Here is a 15,473-nt window from a genome sequence, read left to right on the forward strand (position 1 = left end):
CTTACCAAGGCAGTTTGGATGCAGCAGTTTAAAAAAAGAAAAAGTAAAGTAAAAGAAAAAAATTCTCTCTTTGGTTGGAAGATAGAAAATAAATCACATAAGCAAATTACATATTAATCTATAGGGAGGTGAGAACAAGGGAGAGAAACCAAGTAGATCATTGGAACTAAAATGCCAAGGTTGTAGGTTCAGGATGGGTATGGAGGTGTCATAATCTTTAAAAAGTAGTCAGGGCAGGGATCTTTGGAAAAATGAATTCAAGCAAGGAGAGGAAGGGATATTCTGTTTAAGTATTAAGGGTAAAATGTCCCTGGCAGTAGGAACAACAAATGCAATGGAACTCAGAAGAGATGGTGCTTAGGATATTCAAGGAACATCTCTATAGCAGCCAAGGGTTGGGTGCCAGATGAGATCTATAACAGATGATCAAGTAGATAACCATCAGCCAGACTTTAACATGGCATTACAAGCAGATCAACTTTCATTCTGAATAAAATGGTGAGACGTTGGATGATTCCGATTGCGATAGCTAAATGATCCAATGGGTTTTTGTTTGCGTTTTTGTTTTCATTTTTGTTTTGAGACAGAGTCTCACCCTGTCACCCAGGCTAGAGTGCTGTGGTGCAATCTCAGCTCCCCCTCCCAGGTTCAGGCGATTCTCTTACCTCAGCCTCCTGAGTAGCTGAGACTACAGGCATGTGCCACCATGCCCAACTAATTTTTGTATGTTTAGTAGAGACAGGGTTTTACCATATTGGTCAGGCTGGTCTTGAACTCTTGACCTCATGATCTGCCCACCTCTGCCTCCCAAATTGCTGGGATTACAGGGGAGAGCCACTGTACCCCTCTGATCCGATGGTATTTTTAATGGAACACTTTGAAGAAATGTTAAAATATGGCAGAAATGCCTTCTTTGGCCTTATTATCAGTCTAGTTGACCTTTGTTTCATCATTCATCATATTATATTTGTGATCCCCTCGTGGGTCTCAACATTTCTATTTACCTCTATGTTCTAACTATTTACAGTGAGACATTACTTATTTAAAAAGTTATTGATACTCATCAAAAATCTTGATTACTTATGACAAAACATTATACTGTTATAAGGGGTTACAGATTTTTAGGAGCTAGTAGTCAAATGTACAGTTATGTTTTGTTAGCACAACAAGTATATTTTCCTAATGTAGTTTTTAGAAACTAAACTTCAAGAATCAGATCAGTCATGATTTTCCTCATTTGAATTTACATATTTCATGTTCCAAAGACAAATAATACATGGATTTAGTGACAAAATTTCAGGTTTTTTTAAATAAAAAAATTATTGCACACATTTGACAAAAGTTTATGAAAAAAATATGGACATAATATGGGAAATCTATTGACACTAACCTAATACTTAGTAAATTTTCCATTAGGTAATTCAATTTTTATTGTGTAACCACATCTTTATGATCAAGAAAATTATGTGTATTACTACTGACATCACTTTTTGCTATCTAAAATCACTCTCATGTTCATCATTTGATATTATTCATGACTCTTAACTGTGTTTCTAGGCTGACATTTTAACCTAGAAATTAATACACATGACTGAACAGATTAAAAAATAACAAGGACTGTAAATATTTCACAGAAAATAATATAATTTTTAAAATGTTTGTATTTTTCCTCTAAATTACAAAATCCCTGGGGAGAAATGGTGTGCATTTCTCACTATTGCAGCCTTAATGTTTAGCACAGTATCTGGCACCTCATAAAGCCCAAATTAAAATATATTCTCTGCAGTGAAGAATGATTTATTGATTCAGTGACTGAATAAATGAATAATAGTTGGTATAGTTTAAATAAAATAATTTAAAGGAATACCTGTTTGGCTCTGAATACATCCATACATTTGTATTTCTTTTGGAGGGGGGAGGGGAATACATCCTGTGCATGGTGAACTAAATTTTCAAAAAAGACTGGAGTTTATTTTAATTAACCAGAAAGTAATAGACAAAAACAATTTCTCTGGCCATGTGAAAATCCTTGCCATGTGAAAATCCTTGCCTCTGTCCCTTCTTCAAAAGTAAATGTATTTGTTCCAGTGACCTATTTCTGTATATGAAAATATGACAAAACAATAACCATTTTATTGAATGCTGTGATTTTGTGGGTTAGAAATCCAGTCAGGGCTTGGTTGAATGATTCTTTTGTCTACATGGTGTTGTCAGATGTTGGTCAATGGTTTTAAGATGGTGAATGACCAAAGGGCCCAGGACAGCTTTGCTCAAATGTCCAGTACTCATCAGAGTTGGTGCATCTCGCCAATCAGGATTATTCTGGAGTCACTGGACTTGCCATGTGGTGACTCAGGGCTTCAGGGATGAGTTTTCCAACAAATAAGGACGATGCTATATGGTCTATAATGATGCAGCCTCAGAAGTCACATTGTGTCATTTCTGCCATATTTTAACGTTTAAAGCAGTCATCAGCCTGTCCAAATCCCAAGAGATGGGGGCTTACCATACTTCTCATGGGGAAGAGTGTCAAAGAATTTGCGGTCATGTTGTGGAACTAGTAGTTTACCTCTGATAATATATAGACCTTCTGCGATGGGCTTATCACATGATGTAAGTCTATCAAATGAGATATGGTTGTAAACGTAAAATAACATTTTAATTTTTGATTGAGGGTAGCCAATTTTTGGGTCAAACTTTCAATGGTATTTTAGGTTTAAACTGTAGAATCTGGAGTTGCATGGTTCTGTGTTCTTCCTCTAAAGTGCTTGAATTCTAGATGGAAAGATAAAGCCAATCTGTATAAAAAGAAGCCATGAGAAGCTATATTGTGTGTTGAGCTGCTGTGTTTTGAGTTGTGAACCAAATATATCCTTAAACACCTCAGACATTGTTGCAGAATTAGTTAAGAAAGCTTCTCTGCTCATATATGTTTTTTAAGCTTGTAAGGTTTACCTATTCATGGGTTTGGGTGGCTCTGCCTACCAATATGGAAATATGGAAACATATGAAATATGGTTTCCATATTTCAGCCTTAAGGCATGAGAATAACATACTTTGAATTAGTATTCCTATCAACACTACAGAGCAAACTACGAATATAATAACTTTATAAATAAAACATTGCTAAGGAGAAAGGAGAAAAGAAAGGGCTAAATTTGAAATGTTGGACAACATCAGTGGATCTAGACAAGAACACTTTAATTTTTTTAGAGAGACAGAGTTTCACTCTGTTGCCCAGGTTGAAGTGTAGTAGTGTGATCATAGCTCGCCGTAGTCTTGAAAACTTCTGAGTTCAAGCCATCCTCCCACCTCAGCCATCCAAGTACCTGGGACTGGCTGAGAACACTTTTTAATATTTGTTGTCTTAGGGTAATAACTTGGTTTAAAAGTTATTAATTAATAAAAACAAAATTATTAATTCTCTCAAATGTATATTTATGGAGAGTTTAGTTTAATTCAGTGTGACCTCCGGAATCAGGGACACAAATAGCCTAATGTTCAAATACTGGGTCCGATTATTCTCACGGCATCCTCAGGCAAGTTACATGACCCGTCTGACTTTCACTGATCTCACAGTAGAATGGAGATGATAATAGTATAAACATGATTGCATTGTTGGTTACTGAAACAGCAGGCACTGAGAAAGAGAAAAGCAGTCTCTAACATAAGAAGCTATGCTGGTACTATCACCTACAAGCTGTCTCAACGCTCACTGCTAGGAGTTGCTCTTCTAGTGTTGAAAATAAATGATTTCATAGACTGTCAACATCAGACAAGGACACTGTGGTCATGATGGATCAAGATGAAAACAAGACCCTCCATAATCAAGTCTAAAACTGACAAAATATGAATATTATTCAAGCCACAAAATACCAAACAACTCCATCTCCCAGTTAGTGTGACTGACTGCTGCTTTCTTTTCTTCCCAATTACAGCTTCAGCCTCTCTCTATTTGGCCTTCCCTACACACAGGATTTGATGAGATGCTCAAGCATAGAACCATCCCCACTCTCTGACATTCCCAACCCAGAGCATGGCCTTTCTTCCTTGGTTCTGCTTCAACCCAACCAAGCACAAATCCTATCCTAAATCCCTCTTAACAGGCTGTTACTGAGATATGCCATGGCTCCTCACGGTGTAAGAAACCCCACACCATGTCTTTTGCTGTGAGTAATAAATACAACTTGTTGAACCATAGATATTTACTCGGTGGTTTTAGCTGGAGGTCCTTGACAGCATGACTGTTATAAAGCTGTTAATAGATTAATTATAAATAAATGTTATCTGCTATTATTGTTAACATTAGTATTTGTATAATTAATATTATATTTTCTCTTTCCTTTCTGTCTGTCCATGAGAATATATTAGTCACAGATTATATACCAGAACGAGCACTGGCAGGCAATAAATTTTTTAGGATGTGATGTTTGAACACACACAAGAGAGAAGTTATTAGGATAGAAAATGTGAGGAATGGGGTAGAGGGGAGGTTATCAGGGGTGGAATAAGCACAAAGTGTGTGGTAGGGAAACAGGAAATATGCCCTATATATTTTTTGCAGGAAAATGTTCAGCTGAAAGACTTCATCTCATATATTAAGAACGCTAATTGTCAATGAATTACAAATAACTACATAGACAAAATGATAGTCTCTGATGCTTTTTCTAGAAACAAAGTTAATTCAAATTAAAAATGTATGGTAATTTATGTTTGGGGAATTTGAAGGCAGTTCAAAGTCAATGGCAATTTATCCTACTATATGCTCTGTATCATTGATTATGTAATCAGCATGTTAGCAAATGCATTCAAAATTTCCTAATATTCATGCAGCTTTAGAGCTTAACTAAAAGGTATATTTAAATTACATTGAGAAGAATGGTATATTCTTAATTGGAACATTGCAATGAATATTCTAGTTTGCATAGTTGGATAATTTTCAAACAGTGTGCCTAGGTTAAGAAATCTAAAACCTGTAAAACACTAAGCCAGTACACCGTTAATAGAGAGTAAATAATTTTTAAATGCTTGTTTTTTTTTCAAAATGAGGTATATTTCAATAATAGTATAAGAGCATCATGAGGATGCAGTTTAGATGTTTATAGTTTAAAAGCTCCCCATTTGATTCATATACCCTGATCACCTTGAAATACTCCAACATTGGTTATGTGGAAAAAACACTGGATTGGACTCAAATCTATCTGGATTGTTTAATCCTGGCCTTTTACTTACATTTGTGGTAACTTCAGCAACTTTGTTAAACATAGTATCTTAGATTCCTTAACTGAAACATCATGATTTTAATTTTTCACTAAGGTGTTTGATGATCATGAAAATTGAAAAAAAGAAGGTCATATCTTCAGGACTTAGTGTTACTTAATAAATGAGTAGTTATATTTCCGTTTAAAAAAAAGCAAGTGAAATTCCAAGATTAAGCATCAGCTACTTTATCAATGTAAATTCACATCCTCATCTCATTTCAGCATCAGCAATATGCTTGAACTAAATAACTAACACCTAACAGGGTTCTAAGTAAGAGTTGATCTTGGAAGCCCAGAGATGCAGGATGAGAATATCTCATTATAAAGCTGTAAAGTACTTTAAATTGAGACAGTTAGTTCCTTGGTAAAAGGGGGTGAATCTCTGCACTATCAGTATTTAGTTTAATCCAATGCTTATTGTAGACAGTCAATTCATGAGTTTTTGAAATACACAATCACCAACTTTAGGGCCCTTATGGATCATCTACTCTAACCATATTGTATCAGAGTAATTCTCTTGATCTGTTCCATTGGGAGAGTCTCTTCTCTTGACTTCACTTTCCTATTGTTCGTCTTTCTCCAAAATCCTGAGGAAAGTTTCTCTCTAATTTACTGATGGGTAGCATAAAAGGGTTATAGGATATAGCATTTACCTACTGCCTTGTGTTCATGGATTGATAATTTGCACAGAGCCCAGTAAAATACACCACCAAACCATAAATTTCAATCCTTCCAAGAGATACTAGGCAGCCTTTTCCAAAGGGGGAGTTACTGGTGAGCTGCTTGAGGACCTGTTTTTTCAGTAGCTACTTCCTTGTTTAAAAAACAATTTTTCAAGGCCGGGTGCGGTGGCTCACGCCTGTAATCCCAGCACTTTGGGAGGCCAAGGCGGGTGGATCACGAGGTCAAGAGTTCGAGACCATCCTGGTCAACATGGTGAAACCCCCTCTCTACTAAAAATACAAAAAATTAGCCGGGCATGGTGGTGCATGCCTGTAATCCCAGCTACTGAGGAGGCTGAGGCAGGAGAATTGCCTGAACCCAGGAGGCGGAGGTTGCGGTGAGCCGAGATCGCGCCATTGCACTCCAGCCTGGGTGACAAGAGCAAAACTCCGTCTCAAAAAAAAAAAAAAAAAATTTTTCAAAAAAGACCTTTGAAACTTCTTTATCAATGATCCTGAGCAAAATGGCAAAATTGCTCCCTTTTCCCATGCAACAAACACAACTTTTCAAACACCATTTAGCTCTGCAAGCCAATGTTGAATATGAATTTATTTTGTTTCCTCCCCCAGACTAATTTTATTCTTGTGAAACATCTGCTTAGCTTTTAATCTCCTGGACTAGCAGGTCATTACTCATTTGTTTATGGACCAAATGATTCACATCAGTGTAAATATTTCCTGTAATATTGTTCTCTCAACTGAGTGACTCTTCAACAAAATGATAATGAGTAGGATGTGTAACTTCTGCTAATCTTGTTTATTTGTGGGCTACGCCAATGGTTTCAGTTTATTAAGATTTCTGGCAGGAAAGCAGAACTCACAGCCTTCAAATTCCAGATAAGCTAACGTTCTTAAGAATCTTGGTAGACATTTTTAAATATAATCCTCAATACTACATAATTTTTGCATTCTACTAGCAGTTACTAAGGTCTTTATGTTTCTAATCTGCTTTTGGAAATTATAGGCAAACCATGACATTTGGCCACTATCCTGTTGGAACCAAAGGTGGTGGTCTCTGGCCAATCCTCTCAGATTTAAGAAAGAGTCCCTAAGGAAAAGAAGTAGGTTTTATATTTCACGGTATGCATATCCACAAAATGCTATAACAATGTTTTACCCAAAGCTAATCTCTCACACTGTTTTATTCTTTCATGAAAAAATATTGTTTTTCTTTTGAGGACAAACATTGATTTGAATTTGAATTTTTTAAAAATAAAATAGATTGTCATAGTGACAATGGAGAAAAAATAAAACAATCGTGTATATTCTAATATTTCTAATAGGGAAAACTTGCAAAATGAGTCCACTGATCAATAGTGCAATGGATACAGAGTTCTCAATTGTTAATAACCTATTAAAAGGGTAATGTTAAAATCAAAATGTTTCTTCAGCAGAGTCTCAGGATACAAAATCCATGTGCAAAAGTCATAAGCATTCTTATACACCAATAACAGACAGAGAGCCAAATCATGAGCAAACTCCCATTCACAATTGCTACAAAGAGAATAAAATACCTAGGAATACAACTAATAAAGGATATAAAAGATCTCTTCAAGGAGAACTACAAACCACCAATCAAGAAAATAAAAGAGGACATAAACAGACGGAAAAATATTCCATGCTCATGGTTAGGAAGAATCAATATAGTGAAAATGGCCATACTGTTCAAAGTGATTTATAGATTCAATGCTATCTCCATCAAGCTACCGCTGACATTTTTCACAGAACTGGAAAAAACCACCTTAAACTTCATATGGAACCAAAAAAGAGCCCGAATAGCTAAGACAATCCTAAGCAAAAAGAACAAAGCTGGAGGCATCACACTACCTGACTTCAAACTATACTACAAGGCTACAGTAATCAAAACAGCATGGTATTAGTACCAAAATAGAGATGTGGACCAGTGGAACAGAACAGAGGACTCAGAAGTAACATCACACACCTACAACCATCTGATCTTTGACAAATCTGAAAAAAACAAGCAATGGGAAAAAAAAATTCCCTGTTTAATAAATGGTGTTGGGAAAACTGGCTAGCCATGTACAGAAAACTGAAACTGGACCCATTTCTTACATCTTATACAAAACTTAACTCTAGATGGATTAATGATTTAAACATAAGACGTAACACCATAAAAAACCTGGAAGAAAAACATAGGCATAGACAAGGACTTCATGACTAAAACACCAAAAGCAATGGCAACAGAAGCCAAAATAGAAAAATGGGATCTAATTAAATTTAAGAGCTTCTGGACAGCAAAATAAACTATGATTAGAGTGAACCAGCAACCAACAGAATGGGAAAAATTTTTTGCAAGCTACCAATCTGACAAAGGGCTAATATCCAGAATCTACAATGAACTAAAGCAGATTTACAAGAAAAAAACAAACAACCCCATCAAAGAGTGGGCAAAAGATATGAACAGACACTTTTCAAAAGAAGACATTTATGTGGCCAACAAACTTATGAAAAAATGCTCATCATCACTGGTCATTAGAGAAATGCAAATTAAAACCACAGTGAGATACCATCTCACACCAGTTAGAATGGTGATCATTAAAAAATCTGGAGACAACAGATGCTGGAGAGGATGTGGAGAAATAGAAACACTTTTACACTGTCGATGGGAGTGTAAATTAGTTTGACCATTGTGGAAGACAGTGTGGCGATTCCTCAAGGATCTAGAAATAGAAATACCATTTGACCCAGAGGATTATAAATCGTTCTATTATAAAGATTACTTTATAGCCAAAGGATCCTAAATCATTACTGGGTATATACTCAAAGGATTATAAATCATTCTGTTATAAAGACACATGCACATGTATGTTCATTGTGGCACTGTTTACAATAGCAAAGACTTGGAACCAACCCAAATGTCCATCAAGGATAGACTGGACAAAGAAAATGTGGCACATATACACCATGGAATACTATGCAGCCATAAAAGGATGAGTTCATGTCCTTTGCAGGGACATTGATGAAGCTGGAAACCATCATTCTCAGCAAAATGACACAAGAACAGAAAACCAAACACTGCATGTTCTCACTCATAAGTGGGTGTTGAACAATGAGAACACATGGACACAGGGAGGGGAACATCACACACTGGGGTCTGTTGGGGGTTAGCGGCTAGGAGAGTGATAGTAAGGGGTGGAGAGGTTGGGGAGGGATAACATTAGGAAAAATACCTAATGTAGGTGAAGGGGGGATGGATGCAGCAAACCACCATGGTATGTGTATATCTATGTAACAGTCCTGCAGGATCTTCACATGTACCCCAGAACTTAAAGTATAATAATAATAATAATAATAATAATAAAAAGAACTTAAAAAATAAAAATGTTTCTATACAGATTTATAAAACTCACCGGACAATCTTGATATTTAAATATTTTCATTAAATATATTTAATAAGAATATAATATAAATTATAATATATATTCTTATTAAGTATTCTTATATTCTCTTAGATTTTTATCAAAAGAAAAAATGTTGCTATAAAGGCATTTTATTTATAATTCTATCAGACAATGATTTTTTTTTTTTTGCACTGGTCAGACAGAAAATCCATTAAACAACAACTTAAAAAGCAGGGAGCATTAACAATGCACTTAAGATTAAAAGAATTACCAATATATTTAAGATGTGTTTCTGCTCTCAAACAGTACACATTTTATAACACCAACTAGTTTCTAAACATAGACAGGGAGTGGCAGCTCACACTTGTAATCTCAGCACTTTGGGAAGCTGAGGTGGGAGAATCACTTGAGCCCAGGAGTTTGAGACCAGCCTGGGCAACATAAGGAGACCCCATGTCTACAAAATTTTTTAAATATAAACAATAAAAGTTAGGTGTGGTGGTGCACACCTGTGGTCCTGGCTACTTGAGATGCAGAGGTGGGAGGATCACATGAGCCTAAGAGTTTGAGGCTGTAGTGAGCTATAATCAGGCCTCTACCCTCCAACCTAGGTTAGAGGGTGAGAACCTGTGTCAATAAATAAATATAGATAAATATTAATATGCATTCTGAGAAGCATTTAATATCAATGCTTTGTCTAAGTAAAGCAGAATTCCAAGAAATAGAAGCCATTTGGCTTCATAAAACATTTTTATTCAATAAATGAATAAAGTAATTCAAATATTTACTGAATGTCTATTTTGTGGCCGGCACTATTGGGACTGGAGATAAACAATTAATGAGTAAAATCAGACACAGTCACCATTATTAGGTAGTTTACACAGAGCTTGAAGAATGTGGGAATAGGACTCGGGTTTTGAGAGGACATCTGAGAGGGAAAATAACGTACATTCTTGTTATGGCATTAATACAAATAACAGGCAACAAACAGGTCTTGAGCTCACTAAAGAAAGGAACTGGGTTTTAGTGTTGACTGAACCCCAAACACCTACCTTGGTACAGAAGGGATTCATTGTGCAATCAGTGAATACACGGCTGAATGGGAGAGAAACACACTGCTCCTAAAATACAAATAGGTAATTAACGAAGGATGTCTCAATACAAAGCATCATTGATAAACACTTTTTAAAGAAAGGACCCCCCATATATTATACAGAACTAGACTGAAATCATCTATTCATTCCATGTGTGCATTTAAGTTCAGAAATTCTTTTGAGCAATGACTAGAAAGGCCAAATGGAAACAGTGTTGAAACCTGCATGAGTCCAGGCAAGTATAGGAAAAATAAAGCCTGAGAGGATTATTTCCAAGGACATTAGGATTAAGACTCGTATTTTCATGATTTTAATCCATCATAGCAGAGAAGGCAACTCTTCGGAGTTTAACACATATTAAACTCTCTTTGCTTTGTGTTAAAGCACTCCACACCTCTGCTCCCTTTAGAAGAGAAGCTGATGAGATCCTAGCCTGAAAAGTTCAGAAACCCATAGAGTAATATTAGTGGTTTCTAAGTCTTTGGTACAAGAACAAAAACAAAATGAAGGAGACATTGGGCCCTGAAGGAGTTTGGCGAGTTAATGAATGATGGCCTCTTTCCATTTTCTGATATTCGATTGAGCCACAGCAGATGGGCAGAGGCTCCATGGGAACAATGAATTATGTACATCAGACCATTGTTGCGTTTCTCACAATCACATTTTCATCACTTCACCTGTTGTATGTCTTGGGCTGATTAGTTATGCACCTCATCTCATACTGGCATTCCTGGTTCAGAGATAATCTTTTAATTGGTTTTTCCCTTCCATATGTGAGTCTGTTCAAGATTTTTGTCTCTCCTTTCCCTCATGAAACAAAGTTTGCATGCTGAATTATTTTGGAGAGGATGATGATGAGGGCTACAATATTAGTATTTATTGAAAGACTTGGATGGAATGATTTGTGAGTAAAGCATATTCTAAGTGGTAGTCAAGAGGAAAGTTTTATTGGTACTAGTATCCGTCCTTTGCTTAGGGAATGGATATTTTATAAGATACTTTTTGAAACAAAACGATGAAGTTGGCAAAAGTTAGTGAATCAGGGTAGATCAGACATCAGATTAATTAAAGTCTTGCTAAAAGGCACATTCACCTGCTTTTTATTTGACATTTCCACAATTAAATTCATCATTTTACTTCCTAAAACTCTTCTTGCAACTTTAAGATCAGATAAGCATTTAATCATCAAGGAAAGCAAGACTCTGTTGTGGAAAGAGCTTAATTTAAGGTTTAAATCTGGTTTGGGATGCTTATTTACTGTGTAGATGTAGGAAAGCCGCTTCACCTTTTTAAACCTCAATTTCTGAATACTGCTTCCACCTTCAAAGGGTCGATGAGAAGATAAAGCAAAACAATGTGGGTAATGTCCCTTACAATGCTTGGGGAGAAAATAAAAGAACTGGATCTGTTTAATAAAAGGTTGCTGAATCTGAAAGAATGTAGTAGAAAGTGAATTGGACTAAAAGTCAATCCTTACCTGAGACTTTTCTGTAATATTGGGAAAGTAAATATATCTATGGAACACATTTTTTCTGACACAGAACTAGTACATATTTACAGTGATTTTTGTAGAAGCAAGGGTAAGAATTTCACATCCCTACCATTTGCATATCTCCCCCTCCCCACCATATGTTGGAGTCTGGCCCTTTGGCTCAGCAATCTTTAAAGTCCTTTTTCATCTCTGGAATTCTCTGAGAAAATAATAACACATTAATATAAAAAAATTATGCATCTTAAATGTAGATTTTTTTGTTGTTGTTGTACTTTGGGCTCTGGGGGGTACATGTCTGCATCCTGCAGGATTTTTGCACAGGTACATACATGCCATAGTGGTTTGCTCTCTCCATCCCCCGCCCCCCAGCACCGTCACCTACATCAGACATTTCTCTCCCGGTATTATCCCTCCCCATGTTCCTCGCCCCACTGCTTTCCCTCCCCTCCCCTTCCCTCCACCGTCCCACCTAGCCCAGTGAGTGTCGTTCCCTTCCCTGTGACCAAGTGTTCTCATTGTTCATCACCCGCCTATGAGTGAAAACATGTGGTGGTTAGTTTTCTGTTCTTGTGTCAGTTTGCTGAGAATGATGGTTTCTAGATTTATCCATGTATCTACAAAGGACATGAATTCATTGTTTTTTATGGCTGCATAGTATTCCATGGTGTATATGTGCCACATTTTCTTTGTCTAGTCTATCATTGATGGGATCTTTATTTTTGTCAGAATCTATTTGGGGAAGCAGAAACCATAAAAAGTATGTAGGATGGGTACGATGGCTCACACCTGTAATTCCAGCCCTTTGGGAGGCCGAGGCTGGTGGATCACTTGAAGTCATGAGTTCAAGACCAGCCTCGTCAACATGGTGAAATCTCGACTCTACCATAATACAAAAATTAGCCAGGCATGACAGTGGGTGCCTGTAATCCCAGCTACTCAGCTGAGGTGGGAGAATCCCTTGGACCCAGGAAGCAGAGGTTGCAGTGAGCTGATATTTCACCATTGCACTCCAGCCTGTGTGACAGAGCAAGACTTTGTCTCCAAAAAAAAAGTACATAAGTCAAAGAAATACAATGCTAGGAAAATTTATTATATGGGTAATAGAATTGCTAAGAAGCCACGAGAAGATTGGAGCAACTTAGAAATTGACAAAAGCAAAAGCCTTTACCACCCTAGGCAGGAGGTATCAAGGGAGGGGCAGAATTACCAGATTCCAAGGACTAGAACCATAGTTTGAAAACAACTAGAACCACTAATGTAATTCGGATGCTCTCCAGATTCAGCCTGAGGCAGAGAAAGAAAAGAAATACCTTTGGATCTTCTATTTCTCCTGTCTTCCAATTTCTCACCAACATCTCCTGTTGGCTGAACCTACCCAGAAGTTGGCTAGTCTGAGAACCTTCATCGAGAGCAGCTTTCCTGTCACCCAGAGCAAAACAGATAAAGGGTAAGGAATTAGATCTGATAGCAAACAGGTTAGGGGCTGGTCCATGTCAAGTGACTCACTGACAGTAGAAAAGGATTGTTCATTTCGGCCTCCAGTTACATAAATGGGTAACCCTATGACATAGCTAGAGCTTATTTGTATTTATTTTTATTTTTTAATATTCTAAATTACAAAGCAACTCATTTTTAAACATCATTTTGAGCAAGGTTAATATGAAGGAAAAAAAATAGTATCTTAGGATCTCAGATCCATGAATTTTGAGATTATTTTTTATCCATATCCTCTTCTTTCCATTCGTTGCTTGGAAATGTACAATATTATGTAAAGTGTTCTGATAAGTCCTGAAATAAAAAACACCACCTTAATTTAACCCATTGTTTTCCAATAATATTCAATAATATATTCAATTATATATTCAATAATATTCAATTATATTATTATATTTTAATAATATATTATTATATATTATATAATATAATAATATAATTAATATATTATATATAATATATTAATATATATTATATATTGATATATAATATATATTAATAATAATATATATATTATATTTATATATTTAACACCTTGTTAATGTATCTATGAACCATAGGCATGGTAAAAACAATATTTAGAAATACTTTACTTGACACTCTTGCTTGAAGTGTTTACGTAATAGAAACTCATTCATACATGAGATATGCTGTTCTAGTTTTGAACACATTTGAAAATTTGGGGAGGTAATTTTATCTTCTAATGACTGGTTATGTCTTTTAGGAGAAAGTTAAATGACTAGTAAATAGTAACTATTTTCAAATATCTCATAAATTATATCTAGCATGTGCCCACCTCACATGTCTCATTTAAATCCGAACAGTATTATTTTATCCTCCAAATCCTCAAATGCTTGGCTTTTCTTTCATCGTTCTGGTCATTCTCCTGGAAATGTTATTGTTTTAAATATATCTACTACCATATGGTTGTCAGATGGTACACACCATGGTTGATGGATTCTTACTAACAAAGAGCAAAATTGAGCTATCATTCCTCTTATCTGAAAAAAATAAATTTTTCTGGGTAAGTTGGTATGAGAAATATGACATGTAGTTGCATATCAGTTTTGTCACCCAAACTATTAGAAGGAAATCTAGGCTAGAAAAATGTGGAAAACCCCATGTCCACTATCCCATGTAAGTGGTCAAAGATGGACAAAATCTAGGAATTGATTCCAAGATTGTTTATCTAATTATTTTCTAGGAAACGTTTACCTGCCAAGAATGGGCAGCAGAACAGAGATTCAGTAGACACTTCCTGTCCCCTTGCAAGAGATTCTGATATTTCCCCTTATTTGAAGGCAACTGCCATAGTGAACTCATAAGAAGGTGCCGTATGTCTTGATTCTGTTGAGAAAGCTCAAATGTTGACATTCAGTGCTTATCTATACACTCTCCATCTAGGCTTTTTGTTTATTTGTTTGTTTGTTTTGGAGTTGGAGATGGAGTCTCGCTGTGTTGCCCAGGCTGGAGTGCAGTGGTGAGATCCCGGCTCACTGCAACCTCCACCTCCTGGGTTCAAGTGATTCTCCTGCCTCAGCCTCCTGAGTAGGTGGGAATTATAGATGTCTGCCACCATGCCAGGCCCAGCTAATTTATGTATTTTTAGTAGAATCAAGGTTTCACCTTGTTGGCCAGGCTGGTCTCAAACTCCTGACTTCAGGTGATCCACCTGCCTTGACTCCTTTTTCCATCATCTGCATCTACTGTGAGGACATAATCCCTAGGTTCAATTTTATGCCATCTTGTACTTCATAGTCATTTCAGTTGTTATCCACAAGTGACTGTCTGCCTTAGACTAAGCAAAATTGAGAATGTCTTCCTATTCTCAAACTAGGAAACACAGTGTCAGTTCTAAAACTATTCTGAGGCTCAGGGGGAAACCAGAAATTTTAAATGCTTAAAGGAACAAACTAGGAATATTCCATAACTTAGTGGCTATTTTGAAAACAATGCTAATTTTAGTGCTTGATATATGATAGGTATAAGCAAAAGCTTATGTGTCATTCTTCCTTAAAATATACTTATATTGTTTATTCCTTAGTCAA

The sequence above is a fragment of the Aotus nancymaae genome, unplaced genomic scaffold, assembly GCF_030222135.1.
Source record: "Aotus nancymaae isolate 86718 unplaced genomic scaffold, 86718_ANA_hifiasm-v0.15.2.pri h1tg000030l, whole genome shotgun sequence".
NCBI lineage: Eukaryota > Metazoa > Chordata > Mammalia > Primates > Aotidae > Aotus > Aotus nancymaae.